The 25,990-nt window shown below is 39.4% G+C and overlaps 1 protein-coding gene across 2 annotated transcripts in view; it reads left to right on the top strand.

Moving 5' to 3' along the window:
• The window catches only part of LIG4 (DNA ligase 4), a 132,937-nt gene that overhangs the window by 11,560 nt on the left and 95,387 nt on the right, over window positions 1-25,990 (top strand). The window contains exon 2 of one of the 2 annotated variants that reach the window (XR_012002048.1): window positions 16,837-16,890. The exons of the other annotated variant lie outside the window; for it this stretch is intronic. The gene's annotated coding sequence lies outside the window, so the exon portion shown is untranslated. The remainder of the gene's footprint in view (window positions 1-16,836; window positions 16,891-25,990) is intronic. 2 annotated transcript variants of the gene reach the window in all.

Genomic DNA, 25,990 nt, shown 5'->3' with positions numbered 1-25,990 from the left:
CCTTGGCTTTAACTTTGCTAATACCTCTCATGTATTTTTAGCTCTGATTTCTTTGCTGAACTCCAGTTCATGTATCTATCCACATTACATCATCACATGAAGTCTAATGAAACTCTCATACTTAATGTGTGTAACTATATCATATCAAAATTTTAAAATGAAAAAGAGAGTAGTATAATTAACCTACATGTGCACATTGCTCAGTGTGAACAATTGTCAATGATCAGTCTTTTTCATATTTATAGACCTGGATTGTTTTTTAACATTTAGATTACCTAATTTAATTTACAAGTGTTCTGGATTTCTCTGGATTTCTCAAATACACTTACACTCCTTCCTAGCATTCCCCTCCTCACTAAATGGTGTATCTATTCACCCTGCTGCTCAAGATGAAAACCTTGGAGCAATCATTGGCTCCATCTGTTCTCATATTTCCAATACACAGCAAGTCTTACTGGCTAGAGTTTCCAAATAATCCAGAATATGACCTCTCACTGGCTTTTCTTTTTGCACTTTTATCATTGCTCTCCAGAACAACATTTTTACTTTTAAAGATGCAGTCAATTCATTTTTCTTCCACTGGTCAGAATTACTGAATTCCCATCACTCATAACTTCCAAAATCTTATAAATAAATGGCCAGTTGGACTTGGCCCCAATTACCTGTCTTTTGTTAGCTCTCTGATTTGATTTCCTACCAGGTACCCCCTTGCTCACCACACTGTAATCTCACTGGTCTGTGTGCTATTGATTACAACTTCCTTCAGGTCTATAGTTTCCTCCACTCACATCCCCAATACTCACTATCCCTTCACTTTGCTTTACCTTTATTTCTTACCACTAGAATACAAATTCCATGAATAAAGGCACTTGATATAGTTTGTTCACTGTTGTAATCGGTCATTCAATAAATATTCATGGAATGTATCCTCTGAATCAGATGGGAAAGCCTACTTTGCTCTTCTTCAAAGCCAGGGGTTCCTGCCAGAAAGCAGGATGAGATATTTCTTGTTCAGGAACACCTTTTTCTGCATCCCTGATGGTTAGCACCGTTCTGAAAGAGTTCCTATCTTTAGGCTGATGGCATCTTCCTTGAAAATCAGGTAGCTACCCTACCTACTTCACAGTCATGCACTTTGTTTGACATTGAAGTGAAAAGGGCTGATTTGGAAGCTTGGAATTCTCACTCGGGAAAATAGATTGAATACAGCTTTAAAACATCTAATATGGAATTCCCTGAGCACTAGAGCTATTCTATAAACCATTACCATTCAGTTTCAGCCAACATACATTTGTACTTTCTTTGATAGTCATGTAAGTTTAAAAGAATGAGTATGACAGCCTTTGCTTTCAAGGAACTCACAGAATACCAAAAGATAGGTAATTGGAATACAAAAGATAAGTGCTTTCCTAGATAAAGGAATGATGGATTCCCTGAAAAGCCATATGCTGTAATGAAAAGAATACAAGCTTTAGGATCTAGTTATCCTGGGCTCTGTTCCAGTTTTTGCACCAATTGTCTGTGTTATCAGAGCAAATCACAGCCTCTTTGGACCTTAGTTTCTAAACTTTCAAATGGAAACTATCTATCCCACCCAGAATGTTTGAGGACAGAATTCTAGCACCCAGCATACAGAAAGGACCCTTCAGCTTTTATCTGCTGCTCTTATCTGGACCTCTCCAGAGGAGGTTAATTATACCAATGGGGGTTAATAAGTGAGTGGATTCTGGAACCATAAGTGGAATTCCATCAGGCATAGTGGTACGGAGGGTGTTTCCTGGCAGAGGGAAGGTAATACAGGCGTGGGGAGTACAAAAATTCAGGGGAGAGTATGTGTAAAATATTCAAATTTAGGTGGGAGGGAAAGATATAGGTAAATTTGGATAGATTTTTGAAAGATTAATGCCATGCTGCAGAATATGACAATACATTGAAGAATTTTAAGCAAGGTATTTCAGGTTCCTGTCTAAGGCTTACTTCTTGATTCCCCCCATTTTAGTTCAAGCTCATGTAGCAAAAATACTGTCAACTGAAGGGCTTAAACAGCAAACATCTATTTCTCACAGTTCTGGAGGCTGGAGGCTGGAAGTCCAAGATCAAGGTCCCAGCATGGTTGGTTGAGGGGTGTCTTCTGTAGACTTCTTATTGTATCATACCTGGCGGAAGGCACTAATCTCATTCATGAAGGCTCCCCTCATGACTTAAACACCTTCCAAAGCTCCTACCTCCAAATACCATCACTGTTAGGGGTTAGGATTTCAACATACAGATTTGGAGGACACACAAACATTCAATCATTTTGTAGAATAAGAAAGTTTTATTTAGATGTAAATTTGTCTTTCTATCTGGGGGCCTGAAGCTCCATATTCTTGAGCTTCTATAACTGGCCGCACACTCTTCCTATATATTGTTGTAAAGAGCAAATATATTTTAAAAGACTTGATAGAGTACCTGGGCCATAATAGTCTCTAAACAAAAGCAATTGCCCATTTCTCTTCATCTCTGCTTTTTCTCTGGTAGAAATGTGCCAGAGACAATCCAAATTGGTCCTTGATCAAAACTGATTTAAAAAAAAAAAAAAAACAACTGATTTTTTCCCTGATCTATAGTTATGACATTAAATAGTCATTTTACTGTTATTCAGGGTATCATGTCATGTGTGATCTCAAGTAAATGATGTGTGTTCCCCAAATGTAGCACTTATCCTCACTGGATCTCGGTATTGGCATTTGTTGAGTGTTGTAAAGGACAACATGGCCTTAGGTCCCTCACAGCTCTAAAATTATTATGCATTTGTAACCTTTCATTTAGGGTTATCATGTACTAGTTGAATTAATTAAAAGCCATTTTATATCTTTGGGAAGTTGTAGTGACAGTAGGATAATATCCTGATCTATGTAAAATCAATAAATAGTTTTCATTCTTTTTTTAAAAAATATTTTATTTATTTATTCATGATAGACATAGAGAGAGAGAGACAGAGAGAGAGAGAGAGGCAGAGACACAGGCAGCGCCTGACGTGGGACTAGATCCCGGGTCTCCGGGATCCCACCCTGGGCCAAAAGCAGGCGCCAAACCCCTGCACCACCCAGGGGTCCCCAATAAATGGTTTTCAATACATACTAAGTCTTAAGCATTATAGCAAATGTGAGAATTAAAAAGTAACAAAAATAAACAGCATGAAACATGAAATATGTTTTAGAATATTATATATAACTTTAAAGTTCTTAAAATTTAACTTTTTAGATTAAATTAATGATCCTAAATGTGTTAGGGGTATCTCTTTATTTGGAACCTATTGTTTGAATAATTAATGAAAAATAGCCAAATATGTATTCTATTAAGGAGGTATTAATTCTTAATATTACTCTTTTATACATTTAGAATTATATATATTAAAAGATCACATTTACTAGACCTCAATAATGTTAACTAAAAACTATTTTTTAAAAAGATTTTATTTGAGAGAGAGTGGTAGGGGTGGGGAGAGGGAGAGGGAGAAGCTCTGAGCAGGGAGCCTGATGATCATGACCTGAGCTGAAGGCAGACACTTAACCAACTGAGCCACTCAGCCGCCTCACTAAAGACTATTTTTACATATCTATAAAAGATACATGTTTTCTTGTATTTCTTTAGACTATTACCTGAATGCCAACAATATTAAAATTTCTGAATTGGGCAAAAGGATATAAAAACATGTATGAATGTCATGTAAGGACAGATGGCTTGCATCCTGGAGGCTTTTATTTCTTATGATATTCTTTAGAATTCACTAATAACTACAATACTGTTAAAAGTCATGCAAAGAAACTTCTTTAGAAATGTATGAAATATCTGTCAGAGGATGGACTGCGGTGGGTATAGTGTAAGGTCATCCCCATGATCCCTGCATAATGGTGCTCACATTCTTGTACAATCCTCTCCACTAGATCATAGATATGACCTGTGACTGACTTCTTATCAGTAGACTATGACAATGATAGATGGCACTGCATGATTACATTATGTTGTATAAGTCTGTCTTACTAGCTGACTCTCCCTAGCCTGTTTCCCTTCTTCCCTCCCTCTTCCGCTTCCCTCTCTCCCTCCTTCTATCACTTTTCCCTCTTTCTCTCTGCTGACTTTCACAGAAGTAAGCTGTCAAATATCTTATATCTGTGAGAAACCAGGTGCTGCCACAGCCACAAGAGCAGGGAAGCAAATGCTTTCCAAATTGAGCCTTCAGTTAGAAATGCAGCAATAGGTAACTAGTTCATGTCTCATAATGCTCTCCTCTTCCTGAAAACCTTCAGTTTTTATAAATAATAATAATAATAATAATAAATTTATAAATAAGGACTGCATATCAAAGTGCTAGTAGTGTTCAGGGCATATGGGGCAGTAAAGAAATATTTCCTTCTTCACCATTTGCTCTGTAAGGCTTACTAGAAAAAAAAGTCTAAATTGAGTGTAACACGTTTAACCTGCCCTCAATTTTGTCTTTTCTCTGCTTAGCCAATTCCAGCCAAACTGACTGACTATACTTCACCCTTTATACCTCCATGAACATCCTGTTTCTTCTTCTGAAATGTCCTCTTTGAGTACCTGCTATGACAATCCCCCAAGTTTAGATCCTATTCATCTTTGAAGAACTGATATGCCATTTTTATCATGTAATCTGCCCCAGTTTCTTAGTCAGGATGCATCTCCTCCCTACAACCTAGGAACCTATATGTTTTGTGCTTCTTATAACTTTCTGCCTCAAAATCTATTTGTCTGATGTTATCTTTTGAGTTAGTGCTTTGAGGATACGAATAATGCTGCATGAGTCTCTTATGCTTCAGTGTGTCTTGTGTTTATCGAGGTTCATAAATATATTAGAATACAACTACACAGTATTGCTTCACTACTTTTTCTTGAGAGTTCTTTCCTTGTCCGTAGCGTCACTGTTATTTTTAAGAGACTTTATACTGACACTAATGACATCACCAGTATTCATTGCTTAAAAATTCTCTGCTGGAATAAATATACATACAGTTATAACTCAGTAGTTGAGAGCACAGACCCCAGAACAAGGTGCCTGAGTCTGAATTCAGACTGGGCATATCTGGGCAAGCAATGCAACTTTTCTGTGTCTTGATTTCCTCTTGTATAAAATAGGGTAATAACAGCACCTACTTTATCACGTTGTTTTGAGGACTAGTTGTGTGTGTGTGTGTGTGTGTGTGTGTGTGTGTGCGTGTGTGCATACGTGTACATGCATAATGCCTGGAACACTGCATCATATCAGGTATTATTTTGTATATAATGTAGAAGGGGAATACCAGGTGCAGGGGTTCTGTGACACATGGTAATAACAGAATGTGAATTGGAGAAAAGAATTGTTATTTGTAAGGGAAAACCTTCCAACAGGCAGTCAATCATTTTTTGCCCCTTCTTCTACATAATGATTCACCCCTGGGGAGGATTTTTACACAACCCTCCTCTCACCGCCCCCGCCCCGGGGCTGGGCAGCACCTAGAGACTATTTGATTGTCAAGACTGGGGAAGTGCAACTGCCATATGGTAGATGGGGCCAAGGATGCCATTGAATATCCCATGATGAACAGGAAAGTCCCCCACAATTAACCAGACAAGGAGCTTCACAGTGTTGAAGTGGAGAAAGCTGTTCTAGAATCATGTGAAATGTAATGGGAGAAGACACTGTTTTATTTGTTAGTGATGCCTTCAGACTAGCCATAACCACAACTTTATTGCGAGTCAGTTTTTCATTCATAAAACAAATGCTCATTCCTGATTATTTCGTTCAAAGGGGTTAGTATGTGGGTTAATTAGTGTTTGCAAAGCTCTTTGAAGATGTAAAGTCCTATGTAAATGCTATTTATTATTAATTACCATTCTGGAAGACCTGTGCTGTGACCCTACTTGTTTACTAGCCCAGTCAAACCTCAAAGACCTGAGTGATACTGAATGAGTTTTGATAATTTGGAACGTTTATAATGAGAAAGACAGGCATCTGGGACCTAAGCCCTTTTTTGGATGGCTGGGATATGACTCTATATAAATTAGCTCATTAAAATCAAGAAAACTATAGGTTTTGCATTGGGGTCTGTTTCCTAAATTGGAGTAAATTTCTTCCAACTTTGCAAAACTGTATATAGCAAGAGAGGGTGGAATCCATGATATAACTTTAATGATTATGAAGAAACAGAAATAATGCATAGGAAAAATTACATTATTTTTATTTATAAGCTGCTTTTCTCTGGCCCACGAGTCACTGTGTAATTTAGACTGTCCAGTAAAATGAAGGCAATAAAATGGTTTGCAAAAACCTCAGGAAACAAGGCATAATACAATATGGTTTTTTCTCTAGATATGAAGTATAAATTATGACATAAATACAGTTTTATACTTCCACTGTAGGAATGTCTTTAAATTTCAAAATAGCTCTTAATCTCACCTAATATGATGTTTTCCTGTTACAGCAGTCTAACTTGTAGACTTACATAACAGTATTATATTTAACTCAGCATCAGTCTGGATCACATATTTGTCCATGACATACTGGGGTAAACCTGGGGTGGCTAGCCTTGTTAATCCATAAACCTGAGCTGTGGGATTTAGCTTTGTCAAATTCCATGGAATACCATGTGTGAACTTAAGCATAAAGTAAAGGAGACATTGCATATCAATGTCATTTTTTTTTAGATTTATTTATTTTTGGGGGGGAGAGGAAGAGACAGAAGGACCAAGGAAGAGAGAGAATCTCCAATAGACTCCCTGCTGAGTGTGGAGCCAGATGCAGCACTCCATCCCAGGAATCTGAGATCATAATCTGAGCCAAAATCAAGAGTCAACTAACTAAACCACTGAGGTTCCTGGAAACATGGATTATTTAATAAGTAGTTTGGAGATACTATGTAGTCATCTAGAAAAAAATAATTTGTAACCCTCACTGCTTAAACCAAATATATTTCATACAAACCAGATATTTAAAAGTTAAAAAAAAAAAAGGGATACCTGGTGTTTCTTGATTTGGCTCAGGTCACGATGGAGACCCAAGTCAGGCTCCACTCTTAGTGGGGAGTCAGCTTGAGAGTCTTTCCCTCTCCCCATCCCCCCGCTTACTAAACTGTCTCTCTCTCGGGATCCCTGGGTGGCGCAGCGGTTTAGCGCCTGCCTTTGGCCCAGGGCGCGATCCTGGAGACCCGGGATCGAATCCCACATCGGGCTCCCGGTGCATGGAGCCTGCTTCTCCCTCTGCCTATGTCTCTGCCTCTCTCTCTCTCTCTCTCTCTCTCTCTGTGACTATCATAAATAAATAAAAAATTAAAAAAAATATTAAACTGTCTCTCTCTCAAGCACTTAAAAAATAAAAATTAAAAAATAAAAGTAAGAAAACAAAGCCATATAAATAATACAAATTTAGGGGAAGAGTATTTTACATATTGAAAATAAAAACAAAGTAGAAGCCAGAGAAGAAAAGATCGCTAAATTTAATTTACAAAATTTATTAAAAAAATCTGCAGTAAGTACTATAAGTCAGTAGAAGGAGGTGACCAAGAAGGGGAAATATTTGTAATGAAATAGTAGAAAAATGACTTTTTTCTTTATGATATGAAGAGCTTCTACAAGAAAGACTATCATCTATGTAAGAAATAACAAATATGACTATTTTAAAATGTTCAAAACCACAAAAATATAGCTTAAACAAAACAGATGTTAAACCTATAAAAAGATAGATTGCTCATGGCTAACAAAGACATACTAAAGTATATTTTTCTTTTTGCTATAAAATTTACAAACCAAAACGTTGATATTTTGTTTCAATAAGAATGTGAGAAAACATATTCTTATGGTTTTTTAATTCAAATATTTATATCATGTACATATTAATCTTCTTCTATTGGGGCAAGTGGCAATACCTGTCAAAATTAAAAATTCATGTATCTTCTGCCCAAGTTATTCAGTTTCCAGGGATTTACTTTGCAGGTGGTGTTACACATACACAGAAGACATATTTACAAGGATAGTTACTGTAAAGTTACACTATGATGGAGAAGAAATAAATGTTATAAATGTTAAGAGATGTTTGATTTCATAAGTGATGGTACATCAGCCCATGAGAACATGAAACTCTGATATGCATAGAAATACCTTTTCCAGTCACCTGGGTGGCTCAGTCAATTAAGCATCCAACTTTCATCTCAGCTTAGATCTTTATCCCAGGATCATGAGTTCAGTCCCCATGTTGGGCTCCACAACCAGTGTGGAGCCTACTTAAAAAATGCCTTTTCCTTTCTAAGAGTTTCTCTGTTTTTCTACTGACTATATCTCAGGAAGTTGCAGGGCACTGAGGGAATTCTTTTACCATTTATATATATTTTTAAATATTTGATTTTTGTATTCATGAGAGACATATGGAGACAGGCAGAGACACAGGTAGAGGGAGAAGCAGATGCCTTGTGGGAAGCCTGATGTGAGACTCGATTCCAGGGCCCCAGGATCATGACCTGAGCCAAAGGCAGATGCTCAACCACTGAGCCACCCAGGTGTCCCACCATTCATATATATATATATATATATTTTTAATGATAGTCACAGAGAGAGAGAGAGAGGCAGAGACACAGGCAGAGGGAGAAGCAGGCTCCATGCACCGGGAGCCTGACGTGGGATTCGATCCCGGGTCTCCAGGATCGCGCCCTGGGCCAAAGGCAGGCGCTAAACCGCTGCGCCACCCAGGGATCCCCCATTCATATTTTTTTAAGGGAGATATAGACTAGGGTGCTCATACAGGTTTCCCCCCAATATCCAAAAGTAGAGTGTTCCCATGAAAACGTCTTTAAGCTCCACATGAAGTGAAGAAACAATTACCATTAATTAATACAGAAACATTTTTGAGCATTCCCAGGCCCCAAAAGCTCACCTTTCTTAGGCTTTTCTGAGACCTTAGGACACATCTTGCTAACACAAGCACAGAATAAATCAAGATAAGGCCCAGATGCTCACAGATAACATTTCAAAGCTCTGGTGGCTGGATGAGGAGATGCTGAGTATGTTTGCAAGGCAAGGAGTGGGCAGGGCTGGCCTAGCTGCTCCAGGTACATGCTGCCTCCATAGCACCCTGTAAAACCAGTGCTGACTGCTCTTTCTGTTTTTCACCTTTTCTTGTTAGAGTGAAAATCCTCTTCGAATTTCTTATGATTGGCAAAAAACAGGTTTTTCATAAAAGCAAAGTGGCATAATGCGAACTTTTGGAAGGTTGGAGATAACTGTACAAGCTATTCATCTCTTGGAGATCACACAGGAACTGTCTTCCCTACAGAAGGCAAATGAGAGTCTACATAGACAGAAGTGAGATAGAGATTTTCTCTTTTCTTTATACTCATTTGTGCCTTCCAAATGTTGACTGTGTTGATGTATTATCTATTAAAAATTATATCTGATCTATTGAAGGAAGGGCCAACAAGTGAACTACCTGTTCACAACAATAACTATTATCACCACAGCCCTTAGCATTTTCCAATATTTATGCCACGTTGCTGCTCAGGGATGTAAAAAATATTGTTGCCTTACCTATGTGACTGTGCAGTAACCATCTTGCTGATAGGAAAACTAACACCATTTTTTATGTTTATTTTGGTATTGAAAAACTATAGCATATTTGGTTATTCAATATATAGAAATAAAATATCTTAAAATGTTTTGTTTATTGAAAAAAAACCATGAAAATAAATGCCAATTTAATTACATAGAAATTTTGTTGCAGTCAAGAGATGCCATTTAATTGTCACAGGCTAGATTAAGAAGACTTGACTATTTTCCTGATACATTTTTACACTGATTAAATTTACCTGGCATTCATGTTTGGCATTGAAAACCAAGCTATATTCAAACTATGTTTTGTGTTTGTTTTTTAAGAATAATCGCTAATTCTAAAAACCTTGTCTAATCATTCAATTTCTCATTCTGCTGCTTCATTATTGGTATATAGAAATGCAACAGATTTGTGTACATTGATTTTGTATCCTGTGACTTTACTAAATTCATGTGTCAGTTCTAGAAGTTTCTTTGATGGTGTTTTTCAGGTTTTCTACAGAGTACCATGTTAGCTGCAAATAGTGAAGGTTGAACTTCTTCCTTGCCAATTTAGATGCCTTTTATTTCTTGTTGTTGTTTGATTACTATAGGTAGGACTTCTAGTACTACGTTAAGTAACAGTGATGAAAGTGGACACCCCTGTCTTGCTCCTGACCTTAGAGGGAAAGCTCTCAATTTTTCCTCTTTGAGAGTGATATTAGCTATGGGTTTTACATATATGGTCCTGATTATGTTGAAGTATGTTCCATCTAAAGCTGCTTTCTTGAGGTTTTTATTATAATTGGCTCTTAAACTTGGACAAATCCTTTTTTTGCATCTATTGAAATGATTATTGATTCTTGTCCTTTCTTTTATTAATGCAATATATCACATTGATTGATTTGCAAATATTGAACCATCTTTGCAACCCAGGAATAAATCCCTCTTGATCATGGTGAATGATTTTTTTAATACACTGTTGGATTCAGTTTGCCAGTATTTTATGGGGAAGTTTTGCATCCACGTTCATCAGGGATATTGGTCTATAGTTCTCTCAAAAGTTAAAAATAGAACAACCCTGCAATCCAGCAATTGCACTACTGGATATTGACCCAAAGAATACAAAAATACTATTCAAAGGGATACGTGCATTCCTATGTTTGTTGCAGTATTACCTACAAAAGCCGAATAATGGAACCAGCCCAAACGTCAAAGGGATACGTGCACTCCTGTGTTTGTTGCAGTATTACCTACAAAAGCCGAATAATGGAACCAGCCCAAGCGTCCATCCACTGATGAATGGATAAAGAAGATGTGGTATATATACAATGGAATATTGGTCACAAAAAAGAATGAAATCTTGCCAATTGCAATTACATGGATGGAACCAGAGAGTATTATCCTAGGCGAAATAAGGCAGTTGATCACTCATGTGGAATTTAATAAACAAACATAAGGAAAAAAGAGAGAGAAGAAAACAAGAAAGATACTCTCAACTGTAGAGAGCAAACCAATGGCTATCAGAGGGGAGGTGGGAATTAAGGAGGGCGCTTGTTTTATGAGCACTGGGTGATATCTGAAAGTGATGAATCACTATATTGTGCACCTGAAACTAATATTACACTGTATGTTAACTAACAGAATTTAAATAAAAACTTAAAAGAAGGAAAACCTGTCTAACTACAACAGCAAGCCACCATTTTATTTCCTTGTTATTATTGCAATGACAGTGACCACATTTGGATATTGGTCCTTTTATTGTAAATATAGATTGAAAGATAAGATATGGCTAATCTAAAACAGATACTCTAGATTAAATGGAAAATTAAAGCACACAGTCATTGCCAAGTATACCGGGCTCCACTCAGCAGTGCTACTTTTCTCTACCCTACAAAACTGGAGGACAGGCTTGGAGAAGATGCAGTTTTCTCCTTCACAATGTATCTCAGAATGGCTGTTCTCCATGCATCTCAAGCTGTAATGTAAATTTATTAATTGAAGGAGCTTCACCTTTTGTATCGGAAATCCCAATGCAAAATCAATTTAAACTTTTCTCAGTAGAAAAACTTGGTCATGTATTTCTTACAATATCATCTCCTAAGGATAAGTTCATTAGAAGATAATCAGCAAAATACTTTTTAGACAATCTGTTAACAGCCAGACATAATGCTTGCCTCGGTAGTAGCAGCTGCCAGCCTCATGATTCACTGAGCAGGACAATAAATTTCAACCTATTTGATTTGGTTAATTAGTGTAAATGAGATCACTGTAGGAGCAGTTGCTAATTATCAGTTACCATCAAATACCTGATGGGAGAGGTGGAGATGATATGCATAATTTTAATCATATTCATTTACTTGAACATAGAGTAATCCAGTTCTCAGTTAGCATTGCTCTTTAAAGTGAAATCCCATATATATGGCTGGATGGATGTGCAAGGATGGTTATCATAATATTGTTTGCAACAGAAAAAAATTAGAAACAATCTGAGTGATTATATAAATAGAATGTTTCATATGCGATTATGGTAGGCAGCCATTAAATTACTGAGGAAGGAAATTTAATGGCATGCAATGTTTGAAATATACATACAGTATACATTTTTAAAGTATATTTTAAATGCATAGATAAGATATAAACTCATAGATCTTGTATCAAAATAGGACCCTCAAATATATGTAAGTGTAGTTGTTGTGACTATCTTTTTTTTTCTTTGTATTTTTCTTAGTTTTCTATTACTTTTGTACTGAGGGGAGAATTCTAGTGAAATGAAATTAGTATGAAATTAAAAATGAAACCCTGAGAACTGAAATTGAACATTGAAATCAGAGATCTTATTTTTCTCTCTGACTGGAATTCATAAGACATGTTCATTTTTTTCCTCTTGGCTGATTTAATTTTTCAGGTATCTACTCCTGCATGTAGTTCACAAGTTTTTACTTAGTGGGAAGACAGGAGTTATGTTTGATTTGAATCCTAAACTGGTAGGGCCAATCCAGCTCTGATGGACTTGGCTGTGTTGCTGACACCACACAGGGACCACAGGATCTCAAGCTGGTGTGCTGGTCCTACCTCCAGGCAGCCTCACAGCTCTGAGTCCCGGTCACCAGATGCAGCCATGTTGAGAATGCACCTCGCAGACACATTTTTTCCCACTTTCTTTAGACAAATAACTGATTTTGTGGGGTTTCTTAAAAGATTTTATTTATTTATTTATGAGAGACAGAGAGAGAGAGAGAGAGAGAGAGAGAGGCAGAGACACAGGCAGAGGGAGAAGCAGGCTCTATGCAGGGAGCCCAATGTGGGACTCGATCCTGGAACCCCAGGATCACGCCCTGAGCGGAAGGCAGGCACTAAACCACTGAGCCACCCAGGGATCCCATGAACTGATTTTGTAGTACAATAATATCAGAGAAAAGATAAGAAATAGAAATTCACCAGGCTCCTGCCAATGACAGGAACCATAAATCAGGAAGCTAGGAATGTGTATCATAGGCCATTATAGACACCTGGGTGGCACAGTCGGTTAGGCGACTGACGCTTGGTTTCAGCTCAGGTCATGATCTCAGGGTGGTGAGTTAGAGCCCCACAATGGGCTTCATGCTTAGCATGCGGTCTGCTTGACACTCTCTCTCTCTCTCTCTCCCTCTGCTCCCCCCCCCCCCTGCTCATATGCTCTCTCTCCCTCTCTCTAAGTAAATAAATAAAATTTTAAAAAAGAAACATAGTATAAGAGAATCACAGGACTCTAGATTTCTTCAGGCCTGTCTTGGGAACTTTTAGGATGAGCTTAAGGACTGGATATGGTTTAGCACTTCTATGTGAATAAAACATCAACTCACAAGTAGTGCATATAGAAGGACCACAAATAAAAGGAGAGAAAGAGCAAGTAGAAAATATAATGGTCTGGTCCTGAGAAACCATAGGACGTTACTTCCTGGTCACAGATGTCCCTGGGCTCATCAGTATGTCCATCAGCTTTCACCACCGCCACTGCTTCATCACTCATTATGCTTGCATTTCTCAACATGAAACCTTTGTTCTTTTTTTTTTTTTTTTGAAGCCTTTGTTCTAATCAGCAGGCTTCCCACTGGCCCATCAGTCTTTAATAAATGATTTCTACAAAGAAGACAGGAAAGATATATGCCTTATTGTTATTTATAGCCTCACCTGGGTTCACAGAGATCTCGGAGCACCACTGGCCCCCCTCTCTGTCTCTGAATGTTCACCTTATTTGCGTGGGCCATTCCCACCTACACCTGTCCTGCAGCCTCCTCTAACCCCTCCCTCTCTGAAATCCTACTGTGTTTTTAGCCCAAACCGAACAAACTCATACTTCTCTCTGTTTTACTATAGTTATAGTAGTGTTTAGTAGGTCATTCAGGGAATTGCAAAATCTTACCAACATTTTCAGGGGATTTTTCCCACTTCAGTTATAATTCATAGAGGTCCATAGCAAATACCTACTGGTTAGCTGATCAGATATTATTGTACTATTTTACTTTTATACTTATACTTTATCCAAGTCATGTAAAATAAATAGAAAATAAAAATAAATAAAACAAGAAATAGACTGTTATAGTGCTGCAGACTTGGCAAATAAATAAACAATATTTTGTAGGATTGCTGATGAGTAATTTATGGAATTGACACTTTTTAGTACAGATGTAGAAAAATAAAAACTAACCCCCTGGTGGAGCAATGATGTCTAATTTCAAAGGCAGATATATCTATATCTATCTATCTATCTATCTATCTATCTATCTATCTATCTATATAATACAGATATATCTTGGCTAACAAGGAATTGGCATAGAGAGGTACTGAAGTTAACTTTAGAACATATTCAAAAACTAATCATAGAAAATAGATGGTTTATGATTGGAGTAGGGCCTGAGAATTGTTGATGGCAGGAAGCACCTGCTACCAGTTTTAAGTTGTGTCAGTGCAGTGGTTGCATGCTGGACTCTGAGTCTAGTATTGCCGGCAGGATGACTCTGGGCTGCTAATTCTGCTAGCTTTGAGCTGAACTCCATTTCTAGGTAGAATTGTGATGATAACAGGCTTCTCTCAAGGGATTGTGGTGAAGATTAGATTAATAACTGTAAAGGACTTAAAACAGCTGCTTGGCACCAGGGACAGATACATTTTTGTGGGGGCCTAAAGCTTATAGAATTTTCCAGCTCTTCTATAAGAAGATTTTTTTAAAGTTTATTTATCCAAGCAATCTCTACACCCAATGTGTGGCTTAAATTCACAACCCCAAGATAGAGTCACATGCTTTTTCAACTAAGCCAGCCATGCCCCCCTTAAGAACGTAATACAGAATTAGGCATGACATCAAGTGATATCATTAGGAAAGGCAGAGTAACGTGCTTCAAAAGTCCTCTCTTCCATAAAGCAACAAGAATACTGGCAAAACTTGTTAAAGCCAAAGTAGGCTTTGTACCCTTAAAGACTGTGTTAAGTGATTGGTGTCATGATTCAACGTTTCTTTGACTAAGAAAGTGAAGAGAGATATTGAAGGCAATGGAACCTGAAATTGAAGGCTGGAGGCTCTTGGAGAATGGGCTGGAAGAGAGAATTTTGGAGGATGCATGTCAGCTTTGGAGTTGGGGAGGGGTATATGTGTGAGTAGCAACTTTCCCTGTCCTGCTCATGGGTGACTTAATGTGAATAGGTGCAGCCCAGGTCCTCAAGTAGAATGAAAACATCATTTCATAGATTTGAAGTAGTTTTGTTTATGTTCTACCACAGGAAGAAATGGAGGGTCAGGGTGAAATCTTGCCTTACTGTGTGAGCAGAGGAAAAGAGTAATGTTATGGTAGAGAAACCTGGCAGACAATGCCTCAGTCAGGTGAGGAAGAGCACGATCATCAGTGAGAAGCTGTGTTGAGAGCAGGTACCCTGGATACGATGTGATGAGAATAGCATTTTACTTCTCTGCTCTTGCTCCCCAAATCCCATGACCCAAATCTAATCCAAGAAAAACATAAGGAACATCTCCAAAATGTTCAGCAAAATAGCAGCTGGTAGTCCCAAAAGCTGTCCAGGTCAACAAAAACAAAGAAGTCTGAGAAACTCAGAGTCAGAGGAGCCTAAAGGGATGTGGTAACTAAATGTCATATGCCCTGGATGGGACCCTGGAGCAGAAAAAGCATATTTGGTAAATTCAAATAAACTGTAGACTTTAGTTGATAATAATGCATCAACATTGACTCATTCATTAAGTGTGACAAATGTGCTATACTTACGTAAGATGTTAACAGTATGGGAAACTGGGTTGTGGGCTTTGGAGAAACCCTCTGAGCTATCTTTGCATCGTTTCATAAATCTAAAACTATCCTAAAATAAAAATGTTTATTCAAAAAAATGCCTTAGAGAACATTGTTAGTTGATGGAGAAACTGAGATTCAGACTCGTGCTCTTTGCATCATACGAAGGCACTCTATTGGCTTTCCAGGGCTGCTATCACAAAATCCCCCAAACTTGATGGCTTAAGCAACAGAAAGTTATTCTCTCACAGTTCTAGAGCCTAGGAGCCCAACATCAAGGTGTGGACGAGTTTGGTTTCTCCTGAAGCCTCTCTCCATGGCTGGCGGATGCGATGTCCTTGCATGGTCTTTCCTCAGTACACCATCCCTGGCATCCTCTCTGTGCAAAGTTCCTCTTCCTATAAGGACATAAGTCATATTGGATTCGGGCCTGCTCTGACAGCCTCATTTTACCTAAATCACCTTTTTAAAGATCCTGTCTCAAATATAGTCACATTCTCAGGTCCTGGAGGTTAGGACTTCAAAATAGGAATTTTGAAGGTGAGTCACAATTCAGCCCATACAGGTACTATTCATTTGGGGGGATAAAACCATGTCTATTTAAGAACTATTTTATGTATGTTTCCATTTTAGATTTAGGGCATTTACTCTGGGCAGATGTACTGTGTGAAAATCTAGGTTGGAGCTGCAAATACCTGCTTTTTGTAAGCATTTGTCCCAAATCTACAAACCCCAATTTTTCTCTCCCTTCATTCTGCCTGCCTGTCATGTCTTGCTTTGTATTTTATTCTCACCTGGCATCTCTCCTCACCCGACCCTAAGGTACTTGAGGATGTACTTGTCTCCTGACAGAGCCCTCTTCTCTTAGAGGCTTGTATTACAAAACAAAAACAAAAAAAAAAAATTAACTCCCTGAAAAAACCAACATGTACCAGCACTTTTAAAGAAATATCTAGAAAGTCCCATGACATTTTTATGATAACCTTTTCCCTCCTTCTTCTAGGTCTGAGTGCCAATCTCAAGATTCACAATCTCTCATCTTTAGAGCTATCTAGAGGTAATAAATGGGTGGATTTTTTTCCCTGCTCTAACTCTTTGAAAATTATAGCTGCTTGAAAGTGTTTTATAGGAAGTAGAAAAAGGTCAAAAGATTTAAAGTAGCCAATAATAATTTGGACTCAGGAATGTTTTGATTAAGCTTTTAAATTATGTTATATAAATAAATTATATGGGTTCGAATGAGCTTTAAGATTTCCCTAAACATCTGAAGAATTTTCAAAGAGAGAGGATGTCTATAATTAAAGTAGTAAATCTTTAAATAAGCAGTAAATTATGCAGAAGCTCTTGAAGCATTTACGGGAAGTAAAGACGAGGCAGTTAGGGTGTAAATAGGTAAATATATATAGGTACAATTATTTATATATATGTATATATGTTTTTTGGTTTTGGATTGGTGTGTTTCTGAAACACTGACTATACTAAATATTTTTAATACTATAAATATTACACATGAGGTGACTAAATAGATTAATATGCTATAATCATAGGGTTCTATGGAGGCTTAGCAATTATTTAAGTTCTTACTCTTAATTTAACAATAAGAATATTGAGACCTAGAGAGAAGGTATGCATTTCTTGATACTAACAAACATATGTACAAACCTAAAGGTGGGGCAGCCCTCGTGGCGCAGCGGTTTAGCGCCGCCTGCAGCCCAGGGCGTGATCCTGGAGTCCCGGGATCGAGTCCCACATCGGGGCCACTGCATGGAGCCTGCTTCTCCCTCTGCCTGTGTCTCTGCCTCTCTTTCTGCGTGTGTCTCTATGAATAAATAAACAAAATCTTAAAAAAAAAAAACAAAACTAAAGGCGTTCCATCTCATGAATGCAATAGACCAGTTGTTGTCGAAAACCGACCTTTGTGATCCCAAGCCAAAACATAACGCAGAGCCAGAACTTGGGGATAAAGAGGAACAGGAAGGACAGTTTTATGACCTTGCAAGGCAGAGGAGGCTGCGGCGGGCTGATGCCTTCCAAACTGCCCACCTGGGGTAAGAGGCTGAAGGTTTTATAGGAAAATGCAGGACCTGGGCAGTTTCAATAGTGCTGCCAGCCGCGTTCCCCACCTCTTCAAGATGGTCTCATGACCATGGCTGCTGCCAGCATCCCAGTCTTACTACTAAGTATGGATACTGGGTTCGTACAACAAATGATTGTACAGAAAAACAAGTGAAGGAGAGAGGGAGGTGTCAAGAATGAGGAAGAGAACAATGTGTTCACAGTGAAGCCTTGCTGAAGCATGAACGTGTCCATCTCAATTTCCACCCACCTTTACATCTCTATAGTGGGTTTCAAAGTGAAATGAAGAGAGATGCAAAGAAAGTCAAGTTGAAATGTAACCAATTTTACAGAGGAAAGAAGTCGATGTAAATATTCCAGTCCTTCCTACCCCTCCATGCAAATATACAGACATGCCCTGATTCCATGATGTTGTTTTGCTTGCTGAAAAATTTTTAAAGATTTTATTTATTTATTTATTTATTTATTTATTTATTTGAGAGAGAGAGAGCACACAAGCAGGGGGAGGAGCAGAGAGAAAGGGTCAAGCAGACTCATGATGAGCAGGAAGCTGGATGCTGGCTGGATCCCAAGACACTGAAATCATGATCTGAGCTGAAATTAAGAGTTGGATGCTTGACTGAGCCACCCAGGCGCCCCTACTCACCGATATTAACTCTCTACGGGAGACTCAAGATGGATGCATATTCCTTGACACTTCCTGTGGCAAAGAAGGGGCTCTTTCTCCTTCCTTGGAACCTGGGCTGGCCCTTCATAGTCTGGACTAAGAGAATATGGTGGAAGTGATGCCACACTAGTTCCATGGCTCTCTTTTAGGCAGGCTGGCAGCTTCTACCCTGATTCCTGAGTCCTGAACCAGCCTGTAAGATGTGCAGTTGCCCTGCTGAAGAGACCACCTAGAGGGACCCTGAAACCCAGGAATGGGAGAGCTGAACTCAGCTGAACTCAGTCCTACAGACACATGAGTGCAGACCACTGCTGACCTCAGGCAGTACCAGTCTGAACTCCCAGCCCATGAAACCATGGAATAGAGTGATATTACTGCTATCTAAAGGCACCAAGTTCTGAGAGAGTTTGTCTGAGAGATAACTATATTACACTTTGATTTAAATTTAGGAACTGCTACAACATTAATTTCAGGAAATGATTGTATTTTAATACATAATATAATAACTTAGCTAAGTATATTAAGATAAGTTGAAACATAATTAAGAAATACTCATGCCTGGAAAATTTGATCAGAGGCCATCGTGTACCTATTAATGAGTACAGGCACAGGTCATTGTTGCTTTTAAAATTGTGGAAATAATTGTACTCCAGATCCTGCCAAAATTGTGGTCCAGAGTGTAGAGCCACCAGCCTCACCTGGGAGCTTTCTGGAAATGTGGGGTTTCTGGACCTGCCCCACCATCAGAAGCTGCATTTTAAAAGCTTTAGCTGTTAAACGGGGAGCTTTAACAGCCATTACCTGGGTGATTTGCATGTAAATCTCTTAAACTAAACACTGAGAAGCAAGCACTAGTCTAAATAGTTTTATTAGAAGGAATGGGAATTTATTTTTATATATTTTAAAGATTTTGTTTATTTATTCATGAGAGAGAAGCAGAGACATAGGCAGAGGGAGAAGCAGGCTTCCTGTGGGGAGCCCGATGTGGGACTCGATCCCAGGACCCTGGGATCATCACCTGAGCTGAAGGCAGATGCTCAACCACTGAGCCACCCAGGTGCCCCAGAAGGAATGGGAATTTATGCAATTAATTGTGGGAGGAACATTCTTAATTTTATTGCAGAGCACCCCTTTCTCTGGAATGTTTGCACTATGGTTAAATCTAAAGGCAAAATTGTTCACATCTACTCTGCTCTTCCTCAATGGCAATGGATTCTAGGTCTGGGTTACTCTTTTCTTCTAACATCTCGTTGCTATTTTTAAAGGCAGAATTTCTTCAAACCACAAATATTCAAGAATAGGAAAATATACTTTAAAATTGGGCCATGTATCATATATATACTTAAGCTATGCCTTAAAAAAAAGCTATGCCTTAATTATATGAATAAAACATATAAACCCTCTTATCAGTTCTTTGAAAATAAATATTTTATAGGATAGGCTAGTGAAGAAACAGATCCAACAGAAATAGTATTACAAATGGAGTAATTAAAAACCGTTCTGATTTTATGGTGCTGGGAGAAGATGCAGCAAATCTGGAAGGCATCTAGAGAAGAGTAACTCAATTTATTAATACGATAAGGTGACTTCTTCTGGCAAAACTGGTAACCCATTTGCATACCCAGCTCAAGAGGACCTGGTCAGGTCGCCCAGGGCATTTTCTTGACATTGGTCCACTGCTGCCACCTACTGGTCAGGAGTGAATTTTCCTCTGTTGGCCTTGTTTGTTTTTTGTTTGGTTTTGGTCTCTTTCTTTTCTTTCTTTTTCTTTCTTTCTTTCTTTCTTTCTTTCTTTCTTTCTTTCTTTCTTTCTTTCTTTCTTTCTTTCTTTTTTCTTTCTTTCTTTCTTTTCTCTTTCTTTTCTTCTTCTCTTTCTTTCTTTCTTTCTTTCTTGATTTTATTTATTTATTTGGGGGAGAGAGAGAAAGAGAGAGAGCATGAGTGGGAGGAGGAGCAGAGGGAGAGGGAGAAGCTGACTCTCCACTGAGCAGGGAGCCAGATGCCGGGCTCCATCCCAGGACCCTGAGATCATGATCTGAGCCCAAGGCAGATGCTTCACCAACTGAGCCACCCATGTGCCCCTGGCCTTTCTGTTTTAATATTAATTGGTTTATATGTTTGTTTTTTTATTAATTCAGGAGATATAAATTAAGGCCTCTTCGAGGGTGGGCTCTGGTGATACAGCAATAAGACAGTGTGCTTGCTTTAGTTTGGTTCAATCAAATGTCAGGACCAGGCCATGACATCCAAGGAGTATGGAGTGACCCAGGATGAAAGGGAGCCCATGGGAAAGACATCAAATTCAGTCTTGGAGGTCAGGGAAGGATTTTGAAAAAGAAGTACAAAGAAATGGTTCTAATTTGTGGTTCTGGATTCAGGACGTGTAGGATGGAAGTCCCCCTTGTTACTCTGGGGAAAAGACTTAGCCTCTGTCTGTCTCAACTTTCTTATCCTGGAATTGGCCTCAGAGAGCTGCTGGGAAAGAAGAAATAAAGGACAAATAAAGAGCTGAGAAATGTGCCCAGTCAGGAGTAAGTGACCAAGAATATTAAATGTTAGCCTTGTTCAATCATATTCTTCCCAGTCTCAGGGCACACAGTAGCAGCAGTTTAAAAATATGCCCACTGGCTTCACCATACTGAGAAGGCATGTGTGGGCAGGTGCGGTTTCCTGAGATAAGCAGGTTAGTGGGGTTGGAGGCTTCAGCTCACCTGGCTAGTGTGCCTGTGTCACCACCGGCAGGCCAGCTGATTCCTCTTCTAGATCAGGGTGGTGTTTTTGGTTTGGGTTTTGTTTTGTTTTGTTTTGTTTTTGAGAACAAGATTTTGTTTTGTTTTGTCTTTTTCCATATTTTTCTCACCTTTGTGTGCAGACTAAATATTTCTGTTTCTTTTCTTCCAAACTTACTCTGATTCCACGACATGTTATCTGGTTCCTGGATCACTTATTGCCTGGATACTGTCCTGAGTCAATGACACTGAAAAATTAGATCTCTACGCATTGCCTGTTACAGACCTTCCACTTCAGAAACAGCTTTATCATTCAGCCGGTTCCCAACTTGTGCATTCTCTAGACTGATTGTCATTTTTTTAATATTTCAGATTCTCTCACCACACTGCATTTCACCCACGACTCTGGCCACAGAATACCATTTATCTGGTACTTGTTAACCTACCTAAGTTAGCCATTTGTCTGTTGCATAGGCCCCACCTTCTGGTTTATTGAGTTATTGTACATTCATCGGGAGATGACTGGACAAAAGGAGCAACTTTTCTTTATTTTGTTGATTTTTCCCCCAAATACCAGAAGAAGTAGGAATGAATACTCCTGCTTGCCAGATGTTTTGGTTTTTTTTTTCCCCCTTTGGAAACAAGAGTATTGCAACTTTGAGTGTTTCTGCCTATTCAATTTCAGACTTGGAGGTGAGGTCAGAATTGCCAGGTGGAGAGTTATTTTTTTAAAAGCTTTTATTTATTTGAGAGAGAGAGAGAGGGTGAGCAAGAGAGAGAGAAGGAGCAAGGGGAGGGGCAGTGAGGGAGGGAGAAGCAGGGTCTATCCCAGGACCCTAAGATCATGCCCTGAGCCCAGGCAGCTGCTTCACCCACTGAGCCACCTGGATGCCCCCAGGTGGAGAATTCTTAGAAGCCCTGCTGTAGGTTAGTTTTCTCTGTTGAAGTCCTATGTCCAGTCTTTTAAAACTGACTCAGAAGAATGGCTGCATGTTCATACCTACGTAGCATCTTACATTTTAATGGAGAACTTCTGCATTTTCTTTTTTGTGAGTGTTTGATGTTTTTGGTGCTCAGTGAGAAAAGATGAGACCCATGAGAAATAACAGCAAGGTCCCAGAGTGAAATCTTTTGAACAGAAGAGTCTCAAACAGATTCCTGGGGGGCAGTAACAGCAACCTAAGGGAAGCAGGAGAGAGCTGAGTGAACCCTGGAGCCTAGCTTGGTCTGCAGCTCTGGGGGGATGCTTCTGGCCAGTACACTGAGAGGTCACCCAGCCCCAGCCCAATCAAAGCTTTTCATGGGGGGGGGGGGGGGGGGCACCTGGGTGGCTCAGTTGTTGTGCATCTTCCTTCAGCTCAGGTCATGACCCCAGGTCCTGGGATTGAGTCCCACATCGGTCTCCCTGCATGGAGCCTGCTTCTCCCTCTGCCTGTGTCTCTGCCTCTGTGTCTCTCATTAATAAATAAATAAATAATATTTTTTTAAAAACCTCTTTATGAGAAGAGGCACTAGAGAGGGAAGAACTAGGGCCACTTGCGTAGTACACCTGAGGAGCGCTCCTGGCCCCCAGTGAGAAGAGCATGTTCTCTGCTACCCTCCAAGGTTCCGTGGGTTCAGGCTGCAGGCTTACTTCCCTCACCAGACTGTCCCAGCAGCCAGCCTGGTGACTGGCACGCGTCTCAACAAATATTTGGTGACTGACAAACCAATAGGCCTCTCCAGGTGATAAGGACACGGTAACGCAGAGCGAGGTCACAGGCTGGTGGGAGAGTCAGGCTGGCAGGGGGGCGGCAGCAGCCCCAGGACCACTGCTGGCAGGCTGCAGGCTGGTCACAGCTGAGCAGAGACTGGCCCTCAGAAATTCCTGAGACCAACAATCCACCTGCCGTCTTAGCTTGTTTTCTATGGGCAGGGAAGGCCTCTGGGCACAAAGGAGCAGTATTTGCTTTGCCCATTTCTGTTGTTCTCTCGGGATTGGTCTAGCCCAGGGAAGTCCAAGTTACAGTTCAACTTCTATTTCTACCATGTCATGTGATAAAAAATTGTTTCTCATAACACCTGTACCTGTATCCAGTGCACCATATGTTTTGTTGCTTTGCTTTCTCCAAGCTGATACATATACAGTAACTGTAAGGAGTAGATTTGCTGCTTGTCTGTTACATTTCCATGCATTAATCAGTTCTCATATGTTTGGTTTTCTTTTTTTTTAAGATTTCGTTTATTTATTCATGAGAGACACAGAAAGAGAGGCAGAGACATAGGCAGAGGAAGAAGCAGGCTCCCTGTGGGGAGCCCTACACGGAACTCGATCCCAGGACCCCAGGATCACAACCTGAGCGGAAGGCAGATGCTCAACCACCGAGCCACCCAGGTGCCCCAAACAGTTCTCATTTGCAAGGAAAAAGGAACTCAGAGAGGAAAGATAACTGAAATCTGTATGGCTTATATAAATTGTAGAAGTTGAGGTATAAATGTATCAATCATGCCATATTATCATTTGCAGAAAATACACAAAGGAAGTGGCTTTAGTATACATCACAGAAAGAATTTAAAGAAAGGTTTTTTTTTTCCCACAAAAGTTAATTAGAGGTAAACAGTATATATCCCTCAACAAATGTATATATATTTATTTATTTAGAAATTGAAATATAATTGGCATAAACCTGATTTTAGTTTCATGTGTACAACATAAAGATTTGTTATTTGTATACATTGTAAAAGGACCACAACAGGAAGTCTAGTCACTACACAGAGTTACAGAGTTTCTTTTTTCATGATGTGAACTTTTAAGGTTTATTCTTTGAACAACTTCCAAATAGGCAATACATTATTATTAATTATAGTCACCATGCTGTACATCACATCCCCTTGACTATTTTATTACTAGAAGTTTATAGGGCAACCACTGCTATGTTCTCTTTATCTGTGAGCTTGGTTTTTTTTTTTGTTTTAGATTCCACATGTAAATGAGATCATACAGAATTTGTTTTTCTCTAACCTACTTCATTTAGCATAATGTCCTCAAAGACCAGCCGTGTTGTCCCAATAGACAACATTAAATTCTTTTTATGGCTGAGTAATATTCCACTTATACTACATCTTATGTATCAATCTGTCATTGATAGAAGGAATATTTATTACACAGCAGCTGTATACCAGGCATGGTGTGGCTGTTGGGGATTGAACAGTGATCAAGACGATGAAATGTTAGCTTTCATTGTCTTTACAGATTTGCAGAATACAGGGGGAAAAACGAGAAATTGGGACAAAGTATGAAAATGTGGCTTGGGGAAATGGGTTGAAGGAAGGCTTCCTACAGGATGTGGTGTCCAATTCAGGGGATGGTGATTAGTGGCTGTGGGATGTGTGTTGGAGAAAGAGAGTCCCAGGCAGACAGTGGCATGAACAGACCCTGGTGAGGATTTTACTTTTACCCTCAGGGTGAGGGGGGGGGGGCGTGACCAGAGGCATGACACACACAGACTAGCTTGCTAGAAGACTCTGACCTGATTGTGGAGAACACACTGGAAAGGAGTAAGGACGGGGAGTGGGATGACCTGTTTGTCATTTGTCTTTCACAATTATGATGGGCATGCCCCAGAAGTATGAAGCATTTGGTATACAGCACCACAGACTTTTAATCAGTGCGTCCTTCCCTGTACATTAGCAGCCAGTTTTCTTTCCATTTTATTCCAGTAGTTGAACAGTTTCCCTTTTATTCTAGCTCTTCATCAGCATTTAGTGAAGGCAATCTCATCTAGTGTTGGCTAAGGCTGGCAATGTGCAAAGTCCTGTGCGTTTTCATGTGGGTTTGTAACAGTCCTTCAAAGCAGGTGATTTGCACCCATGAGAAGGTTTGAGGAGCATTGTTCTAAATCTTTCAAAACCCAAAACCCTTATCAGTGAAACACAAGCCCATGACCTAGCAACATCCCAACTGCCCGATGTGTTGGTTAAGTAAAATGCAAATTCTTGAGCTCCACAAAAACCACATTGAATGAGAAACTCTGGACATGGGACCCAGGCTCTACAGTTTTAGAAATTCCCCATATTAGGGGCCCTTGGGTAGCTCAGTTGGTTGGTCATTGAGCTCTTGGTTTTAGCTCAGGTGGTGATCTCAGGGTTGTGAGATCGAGCCCTGTGTCAGGCTCCATGCTCGGCAGGGAGTCTGAGTGAGATTCTCTCCTTCTGCCCTTCCTCCCACTCACTCACTTGCTCTAATGTAAATCAATCAATCTTTGGGACACCTGGGTGGCTCAGTCAGTAAAGTGTCTGCCTTTGGCTCAGGTCATGAGCTTAGGGTCCTGGGATCAAGCCCCACAATGAGATCCGTGCTCTGTGAGGAATCTGTTTGTACCTCTTCCTCTGCCTGCCTCTCCCCCTGCTTGTGCTCTCTCTCTCTCTCTCTGTCAAGCAAATAAATAAATAAAATCTTAAAATAAATAAATAAATCTTAAAAAAAAAAAGAAATTCCCCATATAATTCTGGTGCATAGATATGTTTTAACTCCTGATATAAGACAAGGGAAACCTCCAATATCCACATGAGATTCTATATTATTTGCATACCAACAAAATTGTTCTTCTCACAGACTATTTGGAGCAAAAACATTGCATAATTAGATTCCATTTTATTTGTGAATGTAATTAAACTGACATTCAGTTATGAAGTTCAGGACATTT

This window comes from Vulpes vulpes, chromosome 6 (assembly GCF_048418805.1).
Source record: "Vulpes vulpes isolate BD-2025 chromosome 6, VulVul3, whole genome shotgun sequence".
Lineage (NCBI taxonomy): Eukaryota > Metazoa > Chordata > Mammalia > Carnivora > Canidae > Vulpes > Vulpes vulpes.
The sequence above is the reverse complement of the archived record's forward strand: the minus strand, read 5'-3'. Positions and strand labels throughout refer to the sequence as shown.